General features: G+C 40.0%; 4 long non-coding RNA genes across 4 annotated transcripts; all 4 read left to right on the top strand.

Moving 5' to 3' along the window:
• Positions 1-4816: 4816 nt before the first annotated feature.
• LOC128483552 (uncharacterized) lies at positions 4817-8289 on the top strand. Its single transcript, XR_008351083.1, has 6 exons — positions 4817-4906; positions 5153-5306; positions 5556-5675; positions 6324-6435; positions 7666-7816; positions 8262-8289. It is a non-coding gene; the product is annotated as an uncharacterized LOC128483552 (long non-coding RNA).
• An 11-nt stretch (positions 8290-8300) lies between these two features.
• On the top strand, positions 8301-11772 carry LOC128483550 (uncharacterized). The gene is made up of 6 exons (XR_008351082.1): positions 8301-8390; positions 8637-8790; positions 9040-9159; positions 9808-9919; positions 11150-11300; positions 11745-11772. It is a non-coding gene; the product is annotated as an uncharacterized LOC128483550 (long non-coding RNA).
• An 11-nt stretch (positions 11773-11783) lies between these two features.
• LOC128483549 (uncharacterized) lies at positions 11784-14849 on the top strand. Its single transcript, XR_008351081.1, has 5 exons — positions 11784-11873; positions 12120-12273; positions 12531-12650; positions 13299-13410; positions 14641-14849. It is a non-coding gene; the product is annotated as an uncharacterized LOC128483549 (long non-coding RNA).
• Positions 14850-15285: 436 nt separating this feature from the next.
• LOC128484314 (uncharacterized) lies at positions 15286-18748 on the top strand. Its single transcript, XR_008351142.1, has 6 exons — positions 15286-15365; positions 15612-15765; positions 16015-16134; positions 16783-16894; positions 18125-18275; positions 18721-18748. It is a non-coding gene; the product is annotated as an uncharacterized LOC128484314 (long non-coding RNA).
• The last annotated feature ends 5 nt before the right edge of the window (positions 18749-18753 follow it).

The following is an 18753-nucleotide window of genomic DNA, read 5'->3' as shown; positions in this document are numbered from 1 at the left end:
AGCTCTCCCCTTCTTCGCCCCCCTCCTTTTCCGATGTTTTTAGGTACGCGCAGCTTCGTAGTTTCTGTAGCTCTCTACCCCGGCAGCACAACCTTTCTCGCGCCCTCACTGTGTTTGAGGATATCTGTGTGGCACCCTCCTTATTGGCTCATGGTGTCTCCCGTCTGTACGGCCTCCTCCTTGACGCTTTTAACCCCGTGCCCCCGGCGTTTATGGGTCGTTGGGAGTCGGAGCTGCGACTCACCTTCACGCAGCCCCAGTGGGAGAGGATCTGTGTTCTCAACCACCGCTGTTCCAGGAGTGCCAGGGACCGGGAAATGTCGTATAAGTTGCTGGCCCTCTGGTACCGACCACCTGCACTGCTCTCCACCTACCGCCCTGATGTCCCTAACCGTTGTTGGCGGTGTGATGCCACCCCGGGTTCCCTCCTTCATATCTGGTGGGAATGTCCGGGTATTGTCCCTTTCTGGACTGCTATCCATTCCACGCTCTATCGCTTTACGGACTCGGTTCCCCCTCTTACACCGGAGTGTTTTCTCCTTTTCCATGTGCCCCAATCCGTCAAGCGTTTTCGGTCATCGGTTCTTTGTCATCTGATGGTGGCCGCTAAGGCTTTAATCCCTTTACACTGGGGCTGTCCTGCACCCCCCACGTTCGCTGAGTGGGTGCTCAGGGTGGAGCGGACCCGGGTTCTGGATGAACTTCATCATATTGCCTCCGGGAGCATGGAGCGATATCAGGCCACGTGGTTCTATTGGCTGTCTTTCGTGAGTGACCCTGCTATTCGTCCTTTGTTGGAGTGATTTGAGTACTGTGCGTTTTCGCTGTCTTCCTTTGTCTTTCTTTGTCCTCGTGTTGTAGGTTTTTTTTTTTTTTTTTTTTTCCTTTCTTCCCTTCCCTCCCTCTTTGGTCCTCTCTGTTCCCTCCCCCCCCGTCCCTCCCTCTTTTGGCCCCTTCCTCCCAGTTCCTCGCTACCCTCTTCCCCTTCCTTGACCTTCCCTTCTTGTTTGCTCTACACTTTCCTCTAGCGTGTGAGCCCTTGGCTTCAGGCTTTCCCGAGAGCTCTTGCGTTGCCTGTTGTGGCTGAACATTCCGATTTCTCGCGTCTCCTTCTCACATGTTCCTGTTCTCCACGAATCTACTGCTCTCGAGCACGTGCACGCGTTCGCACACACCCTCTGTGCCTACGACTTGCAGTTCCTTAGTTCTCCGGATACTGCATAAGTTACTGAGTGTGCCATGTTGCTGCGCCCTTTCGTAGTTCGATCTGCTTGGCGCGCTGGCGTCCTGTTTATCGCCTGTCTGGGCTGTTGTTTGCGATTCACAATCCACGTCGGATTTATCTTCAAGTTATTCCCAAGATATTACATATACCTGACATAATATGGCCTTGCTCCACCTCTAAGTGCCTCATCTTTCCGGGCTTCAACGCGGGATAAATGTTAGAATCATTTTTATTTGTATCCAATGTTAAATTGCACTCTCTGTCGTGCCCTGCGCGAATGTTCCTGATCCTCATATCTCTGCTATACTCAGCCGGGTGCACGGGTTAGTCTTTCCGACTTGTGTTCCGGGACTGTGGTTCCTTCGCAGTATGGGCACTTTGAGTTTTCTTGAACGTGATCTGTCCATGTACTCTGTTGTTGCCTTTCTGTTGTAGCGTGTAGACGCGCTGTGTTTCGCCTATATGGATTCTTTTTCCCTCCCCTTCCCCTCCCTTTTTTTCCTTTCTGTACCCCTTCCCTTCATTATTTGAAAAATTACAATAAAATTCTGATTTACCCTGAAAAACTCCCATCACAACATTTTAAGGCTATTTTCCCAATTGTGAATCTCCTTAGTCTTTTGCACTATTTCTCCCAGGTCTTGATCTTTAATTTTTCAGGTACAGGTTAGGTCAGTTTAGTATGATTATGGCAATAAACTGGAAATGCAGTTTTACAGAATACTTGTAATCTTCTCCGTTGACTGGGGTCACACCTCCTCTATAGAACTTGACACTTCTACTTCAGAATTGTATTTTTGCCCTCTGCTTAATCATTAAAAGTGTATTTAATGTGTGTTATTCCAGACCAGAGTAAAGGACCACATTGATCACCAGAAGGACAGAGTCTCTTCAACTCTTGACCGACTTGCACGCCACGTAGAGATAGAGAAACAACAGCGGGAGGAGAGAAACAAAGCATTCCAGGTGAGTTCAGATGTACGAACTTCCTCGACGTTTGACATTTTCCTATATTCCACGCTGGTTGATCAATGTGACCAGCTGATTTTTAATTGACTGCGAACATTTGTGCCCTCTGAGATTTGCCAGCCAACAACCTTCTGCAGTGCAGTGTATGCATTAGAGCGGACTTGAATAGAATAGAAACTGCTATAATGTGAAATGGAATTAGAATCTACCCACAATTAATATACCACAAGTGTATATATGTGGAATTTTTTTGTGCTCCGCAGTAAACTGTGTAATGCTTTTAAATCTTTATACATGTTTTTGCTAACATGTGCTCTTTCAGTGCATGTCACATATTTTGTGTTGCAGTGAGATCCTTCCTTTCTGTGTAAATGTGTTAATTTGTAGAACATTTAATTGTATGCATGTGAAGCCATCCAGCAGCAATGAAGATTTCAGTTTTTATTATTGTCATTACTAAAGATGCATCTCCTCCTTCCTGAGCTTTTAATTCTATACTGTGCCTTTCTGTACATAATAGATCCATTCAAGAACTGGCTAAATGCCATATGCCACATTTGCTTACACAATTGATTACAATCCCATACTTCTTTCTTTCTCCTTGCGATTGCTGTTTTAATGGCCATATGTATTCCCTATGTTTAGGAAAAAATACACCACCAACATGCTCATGGTTTACAAGAACTAGAATTTATCAAGGATCATCCAGGGACAGATGCTGCAAGACTCTGTGTCAACCAGTGGCTGAAAGTACCAGGTACGTTTTCTTTACACACTCATTAAACTATGGATTTGTATTCTAATGTACGCTGCATTTTGGGGAAGGTCTAGTCTTCTTAATTAATGGTCTGTAGTGCCCCTAAGGAATGAGACTTTTATGCTCGGTTTAAACATTTTTGCCATGGTGTGCATGCAATAGCCACAACAGGGAAATATTTCTTGATTTTCTAGTTTGGCGCATCCTCTGGTACAGGTGGAGTGTGATGGTCCACGGCGTGTAGTGTAAATCTGCTAATCCAGAAGCTTCATGATGTAAAATCCCTTTTTTAAATTGATGATGTCAGTCACACTAACTGTCAGTCAATCTAATAGCGCCATTAAATTAAAGGAATGGCTCGGCCATTATATGCACATTTCCGGCTTGCCGGTGCACATGGGTACCACGCTCTGCCCCAGCCAGGTCCAGTGTTGGCTCACACAAGAGTCATGTGCAGAACAGGGATCAGTGCGCTATGTGCTTTATTCTTTTCCAGCTAAATAACGCATAATAAAGTACTTAGTATTTTATTATGCATTCTTTGTGTGGCTGCTTGGGACACTGGTGTGATACTTGGTTATGCTAAAAGCTGCAAAGTTCCTTTTAAATGTTTGCTGTCAGGAAAAGGATACTCATTACAAGTTGGTGCTGTTTTTGGCGATTGATTAATGGACACATGAGAAGTTTAGCTTCATCTTGTAAGAAGGAAGGATTTTCATCACGTAGAAGGATGGTACTTTCAGTAGTGGCGAGCACAACCTCCAGGAAAGCTCTCTCCATCGGCGTTCCCTCAGCCCCAGCATGCTGACTGAGGCTGAGCGCTGGCATATAGTGTTAGGCCCAAGACTATTTTACGCTACAGGACAATGGCAACTGTCATGTTTTTACTATGTCTGTTCAGCTGTAATGTCCCCCCTTGTCAGTAAACACACACAAATTATATATTAGGTTTTTCAGCACAATTAGGGCTTTCTTTTGAAATCTTGTAAGACCTTATTTTGTATGATTACAAAATTAGACAATACACATTTTTACAGTCTTATGCATAGATAAACTGTACACCACTAAAGCCGATTGGGGAAAAATACCCAAATTGTGATTATTAACTTAACCTAGACTAGACAAATTAACTACTTTTTTTAAATATTTCTGAAAGATTAAGAAAAGTGTTATCAGTTTCCTGATTTGTGATTAGATGTTGGTCTTAAACTGTTTTCTTTACTAATACAGGTCCCAGGCCAGGCACAGTAAGCGCAAGCCGAAGACCTGTGTTGGCATGTAGTGAGCGAGCGCCGACAAACACCAGGTCTATTACCTGCCCGGTAATGCATTGCAATAAAAAATTTGACAATGGTCAGCTACTCCTAGGCCATCTGAAAAGGTAAATGTGGTTTTCAGCCTCTGCAGTTCTGTTACACGCTCCTTTACAATATCAACGTATACACGCTGCCTTTCCTTGGCTTACCTTCCTACTTAACTGTGGAGAAAAAAAAAACTTTGCCTACTCGAGCATTGTTATGGAGTTGGGTTGGTATGTGCATATCAAAATGTGTCTCTTTGAGACAGAAATATGCATGAAATTAATATTTCTCAGATGCTACTGTTCTGTACACTTTTTGCTGAATAATTTTCTTTAGATAAGTCTACAGGTAGATCAGTTGAACCTTGTCTCTGCCTGATCTATATTACAAAATTTTCTATATGTAAAATAGAAATGTTAGTCAAGATTTTGCTTTGCAAATGTCCTCTTTGGTAAAGATCAGTTGTTGACAGGTGGCCTTGGTGTCTTCAGTCTATTGCATATCAGTGCATATTGTTACTTTAAGGTTTGACCATTCTCCATGTGATCCCTCCACATTACCCTTCACGGAGCTCCTGCAGTTTCTTATGCCTGTGTTTTGTGCCGTCTGCGATTTCCATCAATGAAAGGATATACAGACCATCTCTCTCAAAAGGTGAGTGAATGCATTTTTAGGGCTCTTTGGATTTCATAATGCAAAAATATGCCTTAATCCGATTGCGTCCCAACTTCTTGTCACTGATGTCTACCGATCCTGAATTTAGAGTTCATAGTTTGTGTTGTAGAGTGCAATAGTTATCTCCAGGGTCATGATTCTGTTGCTGTTTGCTTATTGTTTTAAGATATCTCTGTAATTTTACTGTGTCCTTTTTATTCTGCATTTTTAACTCTTGTTTTTCAGGCAAAATTGGCTGATGGCCATGAAAAAAACCTTCCGGCCCAAACCATTCAATGTTTTGCATGTCCCAAATGTTTTCTGCTTTTTAACCTAAGAGATGAATGTCTGCAACACATGACTTTGCAGAATCATTTGGGGAGCGCTTTCAAATTTGTAGGTATGTTGAATATTACTGATTTGACAAAATGTTCTTGGGAATATCACTTTATCAGGACTGATATATATATATATATATATTATATATAATTTTTGTTTTTTGCACAGGTGAAAAGGCTACCGCGTACCCCATTCCCTTACCATCCTATGCCAAGAAAGTTTTACTTGCTCTTTGTAAAGATGTCCCATATCGGGTATGTTGTACTTCTTGCTTAATCATTAAAAGTGTATTTAATGTGTGTTATTCCAGACCAGAGTAAAGGACCACATTGATCACCAGAAGGACAGAGTCTCTTCAACTCTTGACCGACTTGCACGCCACGTAGAGATAGAGAAACAACAGCGGGAGGAGAGAAACAAAGCATTCCAGGTGAGTTCAGATGTACGAACTTCCTCGACGTTTGACATTTTCCTATATTCCACGCTGGTTGATCAATGTGACCAGCTGATTTTTAATTGACTGCGAACATTTGTGCCCTCTGAGATTTGCCAGCCAACAACCTTCTGCAGTGCAGTGTATGCATTAGAGCGGACTTGAATAGAATAGAAACTGCTATAATGTGAAATGGAATTAGAATCTACCCACAATTAATATACCACAAGTGTATATATGTGGAATTTTTTTGTGCTCCGCAGTAAACTGTGTAATGCTTTTAAATCTTTATACATGTTTTTGCTAACATGTGCTCTTTCAGTGCATGTCACATATTTTGTGTTGCAGTGAGATCCTTCCTTTCTGTGTAAATGTGTTAATTTGTAGAACATTTAATTGTATGCATGTGAAGCCATCCAGCAGCAATGAAGATTTCAGTTTTTATTATTGTCATTACTAAAGATGCATCTCCTCCTTCCTGAGCTTTTAATTCTATACTGTGCCTTTCTGTACATAATAGATCCATTCAAGAACTGGCTAAATGCCATATGCCACATTTGCTTACACAATTGATTACAATCCCATACTTCTTTCTTTCTCCTTGCGATTGCTGTTTTAATGGCCATATGTATTCCCTATGTTTAGGAAAAAATACACCACCAACATGCTCATGGTTTACAAGAACTAGAATTTATCAAGGATCATCCAGGGACAGATGCTGCAAGACTCTGTGTCAACCAGTGGCTGAAAGTACCAGGTACGTTTTCTTTACACACTCATTAAACTATGGATTTGTATTCTAATGTACGCTGCATTTTGGGGAAGGTCTAGTCTTCTTAATTAATGGTCTGTAGTGCCCCTAAGGAATGAGACTTTTATGCTCGGTTTAAACATTTTTGCCATGGTGTGCATGCAATAGCCACAACAGGGAAATATTTCTTGATTTTCTAGTTTGGCGCATCCTCTGGTACAGGTGGAGTGTGATGGTCCACGGCGTGTAGTGTAAATCTGCTAATCCAGAAGCTTCATGATGTAAAATCCCTTTTTTAAATTGATGATGTCAGTCACACTAACTGTCAGTCAATCTAATAGCGCCATTAAATTAAAGGAATGGCTCGGCCATTATATGCACATTTCCGGCTTGCCGGTGCACATGGGTACCACGCTCTGCCCCAGCCAGGTCCAGTGTTGGCTCACACAAGAGTCATGTGCAGAACAGGGATCAGTGCGCTATGTGCTTTATTCTTTTCCAGCTAAATAACGCATAATAAAGTACTTAGTATTTTATTATGCATTCTTTGTGTGGCTGCTTGGGACACTGGTGTGATACTTGGTTATGCTAAAAGCTGCAAAGTTCCTTTTAAATGTTTGCTGTCAGGAAAAGGATACTCATTACAAGTTGGTGCTGTTTTTGGCGATTGATTAATGGACACATGAGAAGTTTAGCTTCATCTTGTAAGAAGGAAGGATTTTCATCACGTAGAAGGATGGTACTTTCAGTAGTGGCGAGCACAACCTCCAGGAAAGCTCTCTCCATCGGCGTTCCCTCAGCCCCAGCATGCTGACTGAGGCTGAGCGCTGGCATATAGTGTTAGGCCCAAGACTATTTTACGCTACAGGACAATGGCAACTGTCATGTTTTTACTATGTCTGTTCAGCTGTAATGTCCCCCCTTGTCAGTAAACACACACAAATTATATATTAGGTTTTTCAGCACAATTAGGGCTTTCTTTTGAAATCTTGTAAGACCTTATTTTGTATGATTACAAAATTAGACAATACACATTTTTACAGTCTTATGCATAGATAAACTGTACACCACTAAAGCCGATTGGGGAAAAATACCCAAATTGTGATTATTAACTTAACCTAGACTAGACAAATTAACTACTTTTTTTAAATATTTCTGAAAGATTAAGAAAAGTGTTATCAGTTTCCTGATTTGTGATTAGATGTTGGTCTTAAACTGTTTTCTTTATTAATACAGGTCCCAGGCCAGGCACAGTAAGCGCAAGCCGAAGACCTGTGTTGGCATGTAGTGAGCGAGCGCCGACAAACACCAGGTCTATTACCTGCCCGGTAATGCATTGCAATAAAAAATTTGACAATGGTCAGCTACTCCTAGGCCATCTGAAAAGGTAAATGTGGTTTTCAGCCTCTGCAGTTCTGTTACACGCTCCTTTACAATATCAACGTATACACGCTGCCTTTCCTTGGCTTACCTTCCTACTTAACTGTGGAGAAAAAAAAAACTTTGCCTACTCGAGCATTGTTATGGAGTTGGGTTGGTATGTGCATATCAAAATGTGTCTCTTTGAGACAGAAATATGCATGAAATTAATATTTCTCAGATGCTACTGTTCTGTACACTTTTTGCTGAATAATTTTCTTTAGATAAGTCTACAGGTAGATCAGTTGAACCTTGTCTCTGCCTGATCTATATTACAAAATTTTCTATATGTAAAATAGAAATGTTAGTCAAGATTTTGCTTTGCAAATGTCCTCTTTGGTAAAGATCAGTTGTTGACAGGTGGCCTTGGTGTCTTCAGTCTATTGCATATCAGTGCATATTGTTACTTTAAGGTTTGACCATTCTCCATGTGATCCCTCCACATTACCCTTCACGGAGCTCCTGCAGTTTCTTATGCCTGTGTTTTGTGCCGTCTGCGATTTCCATCAATGAAAGGATATACAGACCATCTCTCTCAAAAGGTGAGTGAATGCATTTTTAGGGCTCTTTGGATTTCATAATGCAAAAATATGCCTTAATCCGATTGCGTCCCAACTTCTTGTCACTGATGTCTACCGATCCTGAATTTAGAGTTCATAGTTTGTGTTGTAGAGTGCAATAGTTATCTCCAGGGTCATGATTCTGTTGCTGTTTGCTTATTGTTTTAAGATATCTCTGTAATTTTACTGTGTCCTTTTTATTCTGCATTTTTAACTCTTGTTTTTCAGGCAAAATTGGCTGATGGCCATGAAAAAAACCTTCCGGCCCAAACCATTCAATGTTTTGCATGTCCCAAATGTTTTCTGCTTTTTAACCTAAGAGATGAATGTCTGCAACACATGACTTTGCAGAATCATTTGGGGAGCGCTTTCAAATTTGTAGGTATGTTGAATATTACTGATTTGACAAAATGTTCTTGGGAATATCACTTTATCAGGACTGATATATATATATATATATATTATATATAATTTTTGTTTTTTGCACAGGTGAAAAGGCTACCGCGTACCCCATTCCCTTACCATCCTATGCCAAGAAAGTTTTACTTGCTCTTTGTAAAGATGTCCCATATCGGGTATGTTGTACTTCTTGCTTAATCATTAAAAGTGTATTTAATGTGTGTTATTCCAGACCAGAGTAAAGGACCACATTGATCACCAGAAGGACAGAGTCTCTTCAACTCTTGACCGACTTGCACGCCACGTAGAGATAGAGAAACAACAGCGGGAGGAGAGAAACAAAGCATTCCAGGTGAGTTCAGATGTACGAACTTCCTCGACGTTTGACATTTTCCTATATTCCACGCTGGTTGATCAATGTGACCAGCTGATTTTTAATTGACTGCGAACATTTGTGCCCTCTGAGATTTGCCAGCCAACAACCTTCTGCAGTGCAGTGTATGCATTAGAGCGGACTTGAATAGAATAGAAACTGCTATAATGTGAAATGGAATTAGAATCTACCCACAATTAATATACCACAAGTGTATATATGTGGAATTTTTTTGTGCTCCGCAGTAAACTGTGTAATGCTTTTAAATCTTTATACATGTTTTTGCTAACATGTGCTCTTTCAGTGCATGTCACATATTTTGTGTTGCAGTGAGATCCTTCCTTTCTGTGTAAATGTGTTAATTTGTAGAACATTTAATTGTATGCATGTGAAGCCATCCAGCAGCAATGAAGATTTCAGTTTTTATTATTGTCATTACTAAAGATGCATCTCCTCCTTCCTGAGCTTTTAATTCTATACTGTGCCTTTCTGTACATAATAGATCCATTCAAGAACTGGCTAAATGCCATATGCCACATTTGCTTACACAATTGATTACAATCCCATACTTCTTTCTTTCTCCTTGCGATTGCTGTTTTAATGGCCATATGTATTCCCTATGTTTAGGAAAAAATACACCACCAACATGCTCATGGTTTACAAGAACTAGAATTTATCAAGGATCATCCAGGGACAGATGCTGCAAGACTCTGTGTCAACCAGTGGCTGAAAGTACCAGGTACGTTTTCTTTACACACTCATTAAACTATGGATTTGTATTCTAATGTACGCTGCATTTTGGGGAAGGTCTAGTCTTCTTAATTAATGGTCTGTAGTGCCCCTAAGGAATGAGACTTTTATGCTCGGTTTAAACATTTTTGCCATGGTGTGCATGCAATAGCCACAACAGGGAAATATTTCTTGATTTTCTAGTTTGGCGCATCCTCTGGTACAGGTGGAGTGTGATGGTCCACGGCGTGTAGTGTAAATCTGCTAATCCAGAAGCTTCATGATGTAAAATCCCTTTTTTAAATTGATGATGTCAGTCACACTAACTGTCAGTCAATCTAATAGCGCCATTAAATTAAAGGAATGGCTCGGCCATTATATGCACATTTCCGGCTTGCCGGTGCACATGGGTACCACGCTCTGCCCCAGCCAGGTCCAGTGTTGGCTCACACAAGAGTCATGTGCAGAACAGGGATCAGTGCGCTATGTGCTTTATTCTTTTCCAGCTAAATAACGCATAATAAAGTACTTAGTATTTTATTATGCATTCTTTGTGTGGCTGCTTGGGACACTGGTGTGATACTTGGTTATGCTAAAAGCTGCAAAGTTCCTTTTAAATGTTTGCTGTCAGGAAAAGGATACTCATTACAAGTTGGTGCTGTTTTTGGCGATTGATTAATGGACACATGAGAAGTTTAGCTTCATCTTGTAAGAAGGAAGGATTTTCATCACGTAGAAGGATGGTACTTTCAGTAGTGGCGAGCACAACCTCCAGGAAAGCTCTCTCCATCGGCGTTCCCTCAGCCCCAGCATGCTGACTGAGGCTGAGCGCTGGCATATAGTGTTAGGCCCAAGACTATTTTACGCTACAGGACAATGGCAACTGTCATGTTTTTACTATGTCTGTTCAGCTGTAATGTCCCCCCTTGTCAGTAAACACACACAAATTATATATTAGGTTTTTCAGCACAATTAGGGCTTTCTTTTGAAATCTTGTAAGACCTTATTTTGTATGATTACAAAATTAGACAATACACATTTTTACAGTCTTATGCATAGATAAACTGTACACCACTAAAGCCGATTGGGGAAAAATACCCAAATTGTGATTATTAACTTAACCTAGACTAGACAAATTAACTACTTTTTTTAAATATTTCTGAAAGATTAAGAAAAGTGTTATCAGTTTCCTGATTTGTGATTAGATGTTGGTCTTAAACTGTTTTCTTTATTAATACAGGTCCCAGGCCAGGCACAGTAAGCGCAAGCCGAAGACCTGTGTTGGCATGTAGTGAGCGAGCGCCGACAAACACCAGGTCTATTACCTGCCCGGTAATGCATTGCAATAAAAAATTTGACAATGGTCAGCTACTCCTAGGCCATCTGAAAAGGTAAATGTGGTTTTCAGCCTCTGCAGTTCTGTTACACGCTCCTTTACAATATCAACGTATACACGCTGCCTTTCCTTGGCTTACCTTCCTACTTAACTGTGGAGAAAAAAAAAACTTTGCCTACTCGAGCATTGTTATGGAGTTGGGTTGGTATGTGCATATCAAAATGTGTCTCTTTGAGACAGAAATATGCATGAAATTAATATTTCTCAGATGCTACTGTTCTGTACACTTTTTGCTGAATAATTTTCTTTAGATAAGTCTACAGGTAGATCAGTTGAACCTTGTCTCTGCCTGATCTATATTACAAAATTTTCTATATGTAAAATAGAAATGTTAGTCAAGATTTTGCTTTGCAAATGTCCTCTTTGGTAAAGATCAGTTGTTGACAGGTGGCTTGGTGTCTTCAGTCTATTGCATATCAGTGCATATTGTTACTTTAAGGTTTGACCATTCTCCATGTGATCCCTCCACATTACCCTTCACGGAGCTCCTGCAGTTTCTTATGCCTGTGTTTTGTGCCGTCTGCGATTTCCATCAATGAAAGGATATACAGACCATCTCTCTCAAAAGGTGAGTGAATGCATTTTTAGGGCTCTTTGGATTTCATAATGCAAAAATATGCCTTAATCCGATTGCGTCCCAACTTCTTGTCACTGATGTCTACCGATCCTGAATTTAGAGTTCATAGTTTGTGTTGTAGAGTGCAATAGTTATCTCCAGGGTCATGATTCTGTTGCTGTTTGCTTATTGTTTTAAGATATCTCTGTAATTTTACTGTGTCCTTTTTATTCTGCATTTTTAACTCTTGTTTTTCAGGCAAAATTGGCTGATGGCCATGAAAAAAACCTTCCGGCCCAAACCATTCAATGTTTTGCATGTCCCAAATGTTTTCTGCTTTTTAACCTAAGAGATGAATGTCTGCAACACATGACTTTGCAGAATCATTTGGGGAGCGCTTTCAAATTTGTAGGTATGTTGAATATTACTGATTTGACAAAATGTTCTTGGGAATATCACTTTATCAGGACTGATATATATATATATATATATATATATATTATATATAATTTTTGTTTTTTGCACAGGTGAAAAGGCTACCGCGTACCCCATTCCCTTACCATCCTATGCCAAGAAAGTTTTACTTGCTCTTTGTAAAGATGTCCCATATCGGGTATGTTGTACTTCTTGCTTAATCATTAAAAGTGTATTTAATGTGTGTTATTCCAGACCAGAGTAAAGGACCACATTGATCACCAGAAGGACAGAGTCTCTTCAACTCTTGACCGACTTGCACGCCACGTAGAGATAGAGAAACAACAGCGGGAGGAGAGAAACAAAGCATTCCAGGTGAGTTCAGATGTACGAACTTCCTCGACGTTTGACATTTTCCTATATTCCACGCTGGTTGATCAATGTGACCAGCTGATTTTTAATTGACTGCGAACATTTGTGCCCTCTGAGATTTCCCAGCCAACAACCTTCTGCAGTGCAGTGTATGCATTAGAGCGGACTTGAATAGAATAGAAACTGCTATAATGTGAAATGGAATTAGAATCTACCCACAATTAATATACCACAAGTGTATATATGTGGAATTTTTTTGTGCTCCGCAGTAAACTGTGTAATGCTTTTAAATCTTTATACATGTTTTTGCTAACATGTGCTCTTTCAGTGCATGTCACATATTTTGTGTTGCAGTGAGATCCTTCCTTTCTGTGTAAATGTGTTAATTTGTAGAACATTTAATTGTATGCATGTGAAGCCATCCAGCAGCAATGAAGATTTCAGTTTTTATTATTGTCATTACTAAAGATGCATCTCCTCCTTCCTGAGCTTTTAATTCTATACTGTGCCTTTCTGTACATAATAGATCCATTCAAGAACTGGCTAAATGCCATATGCCACATTTGCTTACACAATTGATTACAATCCCATACTTCTTTCTTTCTCCTTGCGATTGCTGTTTTAATGGCCATATGTATTCCCTATGTTTAGGAAAAAATACACCACCAACATGCTCATGGTTTACAAGAACTAGAATTTATCAAGGATCATCCAGGGACAGATGCTGCAAGACTCTGTGTCAACCAGTGGCTGAAAGTACCAGGTACGTTTTCTTTACACACTCATTAAACTATGGATTTGTATTCTAATGTACGCTGCATTTTGGGGAAGGTCTAGTCTTCTTAATTAATGGTCTGTAGTGCCCCTAAGGAATGAGACTTTTATGCTCGGTTTAAACATTTTTGCCATGGTGTGCATGCAATAGCCACAACAGGGAAATATTTCTTGATTTTCTAGTTTGGCGCATCCTCTGGTACAGGTGGAGTGTGATGGTCCACGGCGTGTAGTGTAAATCTGCTAATCCAGAAGCTTCATGATGTAAAATCCCTTTTTTAAATTGATGATGTCAGTCACACTAACTGTCAGTCAATCTAATAGCGCCATTAAATTAAAGGAATGGCTCGGCCATTATATGCACATTTCCGGCTTGCCGGTGCACATGGGTACCACGCTCTGCCCCAGCCAGGTCCAGTGTTGGCTCACACAAGAGTCATGTGCAGAACAGGGATCAGTGCGCTATGTGCTTTATTCTTTTCCAGCTAAATAACGCATAATAAAGTACTTAGTATTTTATTATGCATTCTTTGTGTGGCTGCTTGGGACACTGGTGTGATACTTGGTTATGCTAAAAGCTGCAAAGTTCCTTTTAAATGTTTGCTGTCAGGAAAAGGATACTCATTACAAGTTGGTGCTGTTTTTGGCGATTGATTAATGGACACATGAGAAGTTTAGCTTCATCTTGTAAGAAGGAAGGATTTTCATCACGTAGAAGGATGGTACTTTCAGTAGTGGCGAGCACAACCTCCAGGAAAGCTCTCTCCATCGGCGTTCCCTCAGCCCCAGCATGCTGACTGAGGCTGAGCGCTGGCATATAGTGTTAGGCCCAAGACTATTTTACGCTACAGGACAATGGCAACTGTCATGTTTTTACTATGTCTGTTCAGCTGTAATGTCCCCCCTTGTCAGTAAACACACACAAATTATATATTAGGTTTTTCAGCACAATTAGGGCTTTCTTTTGAAATCTTGTAAGACCTTATTTTGTATGATTACAAAATTAGACAATACACATTTTTACAGTCTTATGCATAGATAAACTGTACACCACTAAAGCCGATTGGGGAAAAATACCCAAATTGTGATTATTAACTTAACCTAGACTAGACAAATTAACTACTTTTTTTAAATATTTCTGAAAGATTAAGAAAAGTGTTATCAGTTTCCTGATTTGTGATTAGATGTTGGTCTTAAACTGTTTTCTTTATTAATACAGGTCCCAGGCCAGGCACAGTAAGCGCAAGCCGAAGACCTGTGTTGGCATGTAGTGAGCGAGCGCCGACAAACACCACGTCTATTACCTGCCCGGTAATGCATTGCAATAAAAAATTTGACAATGGTCAGCTACTCCTAGGCCATCTGAAAAGGTAAATGTGGTTTTCAGCCTCTGCAGTTCTGTTACACGCTCCTTTACAATATCAACGTATACACGCTGCCTTTCCTTGGCTTACCTTCCTACTTAACTGTGGAGAAAAAAAAAACTTTGCCTACTCGAGCATTGTTATGGAGTTGGGTTGGTATGTGCATATCAAAATGTGTCTCTTTGAGACAGAAATATGCATGAAATTAATATTTCTCAGATGCTACTGTTCTGTACACTTTTTGCTGAATAATTTTCTTTAGATAAGTCTACAGGTAGATCAGTTGAACCTTGTCTCTGCCTGATCTATATTACAAAATTTTCTATATGTAAAATAGAAATGTTAGTCAAGATTTTGCTTTGCAAATGTCCTCTTTGGTAAAGATCAGTTGTTGACAGGTGGCCTTGGTGTCTTCAGTCTATTGCATATCAGTGCATATTGTTACTTTAAGGTTTGACCATTCTCCATGTGATCCCTCCACATTACCCTTCACGGAGCTCCTGCAGTTTCTTATGCCTGTGTTTTGTGCCGTCTGCGATTTCCATCAATGAAAGGATATACAGACCATCTCTCTCAAAAGGTGAGTGAATGCATTTTTAGGGCTCTTTGGATTTCATAATGCAAAAATATGCCTTAATCCGATTGCGTCCCAACTTCTTGTCACTGATGTCTACCGATCCTGAATTTAGAGTTCATAGTTTGTGTTGTAGAGTGCAATAGTTATCTCCAGGGTCATGATTCTGTTGCTGTTTGCTTATTGTTTTAAGATATCTCTGTAATTTTACTGTGTCCTTTTTATTCTGCATTTTTAACTCTTGTTTTTCAGGCAAAATTGGCTGATGGCCATGAAAAAAACCTTCCGGCCCAAACCATTCAATGTTTTGCATGTCCCAAATGTTTTCTGCTTTTTAACCTAAGAGATGAATGTCTGCAACACATGACTTTGCAGAATCATTTGGGGAGCGCTTTCAAATTTGTAGGTATGTTGAATATTACTGATTTGACAAAATGTTCTTGGGAATATCACTTTATCAGGACTGATATATATATATATATATATTATATATAATTTTTGTTTTTTGCACAGGTGAAAAGGCTACCGCGTACCCCATTCCCTTACCATCCTATGCCAAGAAAGTTTTACTTGCTCTTTGTAAAGATGTCCCATATCGGGTATGTTGTACTTCTTGCTTAATCATTAAAAGTGTATTTAATGTGTGTTATTCCAGACCAGAGTAAAGGACCACATTGATCACCAGAAGGACAGAGTCTCTTCAACTCTTGACCGACTTGCACGCCACGTAGAGATAGAGAAACAACAGCGGGAGGAGAGAAACAAAGCATTCCAGGTGAGTTCAGATGTACGAACTTCCTCGACGTTTGACATTTTCCTATATTCCACGCTGGTTGATCAATGTGACCAGCTGATTTTTAATTGACTGCGAACATTTGTGCCCTCTGAGATTTCCCAGCCAACAACCTTCTGCAGTGCAGTGTATGCATTAGAGCGGACTTGAATAGAATAGAAACTGCTATAATGTGAAATGGAATTAGAATCTACCCACAATTAATATACCACAAGTGTATATATGTGGAATTTTTTTGTGCTCCGCAGTAAACTGTGTAATGCTTTTAAATCTTTATACATGTTTTTGCTAACATGTGCTCTTTCAGTGCATGTCACATATTTTGTGTTGCAGTGAGATCCTTCCTTTCTGTGTAAATGTGTTAATTTGTAGAACATTTAATTGTATGCATGTGAAGCCATCCAGCAGCAATGAAGATTTCAGTTTTTATTATTGTCATTACTAAAGATGCATCTCCTCCTTCCTGAGCTTTTAATTCTATACTGTGCCTTTCTGTACATAATAGATCCATTCAAGAACTGGCTAAATGCCATATGCCACATTTGCTTACACAATTGATTACAATCCCATACTTCTTTCTTTCTCCTTGCGATTGCTGTTTTAATGGCCATATGTATTCCCTATGTTTAGGAAAAAATACACCACCAACATGCTCATGGTTTACAAGAACTAGAATTTATCAAGGATCATCCAGGGACAGATGCTGCAAGACTCTGTGTCAACCAGTGGCTGAAAGTACCAGGTACGTTTTCTTTACACACTCATTAAACTATGGATTTGTATTCTAATGTACGCTGCATTTTGGGGAAGGTCTAGTCTTCTTAATTAATGGTCTGTAGTGCCCCTAAGGAATGAGACTTTTATGCTCGGTTTAAACATTTTTGCCATGGTGTGCATGCAATAGCCACAACAGGGAAATATTTCTTGATTTTCTAGTTTGGCGCATCCTCTGGTACAGGTGGAGTGTGATGGTCCACGGCGTGTAGTGTAAATCTGCTAATCCAGAAGCTTCATGATGTAAAATCCCTTTTTTAAATTGATGATGTCAGTCACACTAACTGTCAGTCAATCTAATAGCGCCATTAAATTAAAGGAATGGCTCGGCCATTATATGCACATTTCCGGCTTGCCGGTGCACATGGGTACCACGCTCTGCCCCAGCCAGGTCCAGTGTTGGCTCACACAAGAGTCATGTGCAGAACAGGGATCAGTGCGCTATGTGCTTTATTCTTTTCCAGCTAAATAACGCATAATAAAGTACTTAGTATTTTATTATGCATTCTTTGTGTGGCTGCTTGGGACACTGGTGTGATACTTGGTTATGCTAAAAGCTGCAAAGTTCCTTTTAAATGTTTGCTGTCAGGAAAAGGATACTCATTACAAGTTGGTGCTGTTTTTGGCGATTGATTAATGGACACATGAGAAGTTTAGCTTCATCTTGTAAGAAGGAAGGATTTTCATCACGTAGAAGGATGGTACTTTCAGTAGTGGCGAGCACAACCTCCAGGAAAGCTCTCTCCATCGGCGTTCCCTCAGCCCCAGCATGCTGACTGAGGCTGAGCGCTGGCATATAGTGTTAGGCCCAAGACTATTTTACGCTACAGGACAATGGCAACTGTCATGTTTTTACTATGTCTGTTCAGCTGTAATGTCCCCCCTTGTCAGTAAACACACACAAATTATATATTAGGTTTTTCAGCACAATTAGGGCTTTCTTTTGAAATCTTGTAAGACCTTATTTTGTATGATTACAAAATTAGACAATACACATTTTTACAGTCTTATGCATAGATAAACTGTACACCACTAAAGCCGATTGGGGAAAAATACCCAAATTGTGATTATTAACTTAACCTAGACTAGACAAATTAACTACTTTTTTTAAATATTTCTGAAAGATTAAGAAAAGTGTTATCAGTTTCCTGATTTGTGATTAGATGTTGGTCTTAAACTGTTTTCTTTATTAATACAGGTCCCAGGCCAGGCACAGTAAGCGCAAGCCGAAGACCTGTGTTGGCATGTAGTGAGCGAGCGCCGACAAACACCAGGTCTATTACCTGCCCGGTAATGCATTGCAATAAAAAATTTGACAATGGTCAGCTACTCCTAGGCCATCTGAAAAGGTAAATGTGGTTTTCAGCCTCTGCAGTTCTGTTACACGCTCCTTTACAATATCAACGTATACACGCTGCCTTTCCTTGGCTTACCTTCCTACTTAACTGTGGAGAAAAAAAAAACTTTGCCTACTCGAGCATTGTTATGGAGTTGGGTTGGTATGTGCATATCAAAATGTGTCTCTTTGAGACAGAAATATGCATGAAATTAATATTTCTCAGATGCTACTGTTCTGTACACTTTTTGCTGAATAATTTTCTTTAGATAAGTCTACAGGTAGATCAGTTGAACCTTGTCTCTGCCTGATCTATATTACAAAATTTTCTATATGTAAAATAGAAATGTTAGTCAAGATTTTGCTTTGCAAATGTCCTCTTTGGTAAAGATCAGTTGTTGACAGGTGGCCTTGGTGTCTTCAGTCTATTGCATATCAGTGCATATTGTTACTTTAAGGTTTGACCATTCTCCATGTGATCCCTCCACATT

This window comes from Spea bombifrons, chromosome 3, assembly GCF_027358695.1.
Source record: "Spea bombifrons isolate aSpeBom1 chromosome 3, aSpeBom1.2.pri, whole genome shotgun sequence".
Taxonomy (NCBI): domain Eukaryota; kingdom Metazoa; phylum Chordata; class Amphibia; order Anura; family Pelobatidae; genus Spea; species Spea bombifrons.
The sequence above is the reverse complement of the archived record's forward strand: the minus strand, read 5'-3'. Positions and strand labels throughout refer to the sequence as shown.